At 61.2% G+C, this 2005-nt stretch overlaps 1 pseudogene; it reads left to right on the top strand.

Annotated features, from left to right (window-relative positions):
- Nucleotides 1-719: 719 nt before the first annotated feature.
- Nucleotides 720-2005, top strand: part of LOC107108473 — a 9643-nt pseudogene continuing 8357 nt past the window's right edge.

Genomic DNA, 2005 nt, shown 5'->3' with positions numbered 1-2005 from the left:
TTAATTTTGGATATAAGCTTTTGTGTGCATGCACACTTCTTCAAATTCTGTTCTGCTGCTTCAGACCAACAGGGCTACCCACCTGAATCCAATGTTTGATTTATTTTAAGTAAGGCAGAAAGGCAGAATACAAATTAGCTAAACGGGTGTATTTAATTTTTATTACCTTCGTATCTTTATTAAACATGTTATCCACGCATCCCCCTATGCAGTAATATATGTGCGAAATTGAGTCCAGTGTGTGTGACAAATGTTGCAGTATGTCCTGGCTGTTGGAGTGAAAGCTGAGTGATTCAGGATTTTGGAAAAATTGCTGCATGCTACTTTGCTGCATGCTAGAGAAGCATTTTGCTTCTGGTCTTCGAGAGGCAATCCCTCCCTCCTCCCCCCCCCTCGGGAACCACAGAAACACCCGTCACCTAAGATAGAAAGGAACTTCCGGTCCGTTTCCGGGTGATGCTATTCGTAACTGGCCGGAATCCCGGTGAAGCTCCCTGCAGCCCTTATGTAGAGGATTCCCCGCAGAGGGTTCGGTGGGGGGCCGTTCAGCGCGGCGGCGGCGGGGCCCGGTGCTTTCCACGCAAGGCAAGGAGTCTCACCACAGGGGCGAGCTTCGGGAGGCGTGAAGCGCCACCCGGCATCCCGCTCAATTTCCGGCGCGAGGCGTTCTAAAGCTACCATAGAGTAGCCACGGCCGGGGTGCGGCAGAGCGTCGCGCTGCTAGCTCCGTGAGGGAGAAAAGGTCGGGGAGGTCCGCTCAGCCTGGGCGTTCGTGGCTGTTCTCTATGAACTGGGGGGAGGGAGGTTGCCAGAGGCAGGAGGGGAGGGCTGGCGGAGCGTGGGGGCTCGGCCGAGAAGGAGGAAAGCCGAAGGGAGCTCGAGGGCGAAGAGAGGGCTGGCAGCGGGACTGCCAGGCAAAGCGGCGGTCCGTGTTGGGGGGTGTGGGGGAGCGGGCGTGAGGAGGGGTGGGGGTGCCCCCCCAGCAACCCCTCCCTCCCCCTCCGTCGAGTGGAGGGCCTTCGGACGCCATGGCGGCGGCGGCCGTGCCCGTCGGTGGTGGCCTTCTGAACCCCGTGGCCACCCTCCACGAGGAGGCTGTCTGTGCGATCTGCCTGGACTACTTCACGGACCCGGTGTCCATCGGCTGCGGCCACAACTTCTGCCGCGTGTGCATCACTCAGCTGTGGGGTGCCGGGGACAGTCCGGAGGAGGAAGCCCGTGGCCACCCTCCACGAGGAGGCTGTCTGTGCGATCTGCCTGGACTACTTCACGGACCCGGTGTCCATCGGCTGCGGCCACAACTTCTGCCGCGTGTGCATCACTCAGCTGTGGGGTGCCGGGGACAGTCCGGAGGAGGAAGGGGATGAGGCCGGCGCGTCTGGCTCGGATGGGGACTACAGGCCTGGCTCCGAGGAGGCCGCGGACGACGGAGGGATCGATGACCTGGGGCCTGAGGAAGACGGGGACGAGGAGGATGACTTGGAGGAGTACCTGGACGGCGGGGACATGGACGAGGAAGAGGAGGACGATGCCTCTCGGGATGGGTATGACGAAGACGAGGTCAACGACGAGTGGGACGAGGAGGTCAACGGAGAGTTCTGGGACCAGGATCCCGGGTCAGATGAGACGTGGGAGGAGGATCCCATGGGGGACGACCTGTTCTTTGACAATTACAACGAGGAGGAGGAAGTGATGGATGAAGAAGGGGAGGACGAGGCGGACTCCCCTCTCCCGCCCCCGCGCCAGTCTTTCAGTTGCCCGCAGTGCCGCAAGACTTTCCCTCACCGCAACTTCCGTCCCAACCTCCAGCTGGCTAACATGGTGCAGATCATCCGCCAGCTGCACCCGCAGCCCTTCAAGGCCGCCACCCCGTCGACTGAGGTGGTGCAGTTGGCGGCGGCGGCGGGGGACGCGTTGGGAGTGCCGTCCGCCTTGGCGGCAGGCAGAGCTCTGCGAGGGGAGCGCGCCTTGTGCGAGAAGCACGAGGAGCCCCTCAAGCTTTTCT

Source organism: Gekko japonicus, unplaced genomic scaffold, assembly GCF_001447785.1.
Source record: "Gekko japonicus isolate JY-2015 unplaced genomic scaffold, Gekko_japonicus_V1.1 scaffold7065, whole genome shotgun sequence".
Lineage (NCBI taxonomy): Eukaryota > Metazoa > Chordata > Lepidosauria > Squamata > Gekkonidae > Gekko > Gekko japonicus.
The sequence above is the reverse complement of the archived record's forward strand: the minus strand, read 5'-3'. Positions and strand labels throughout refer to the sequence as shown.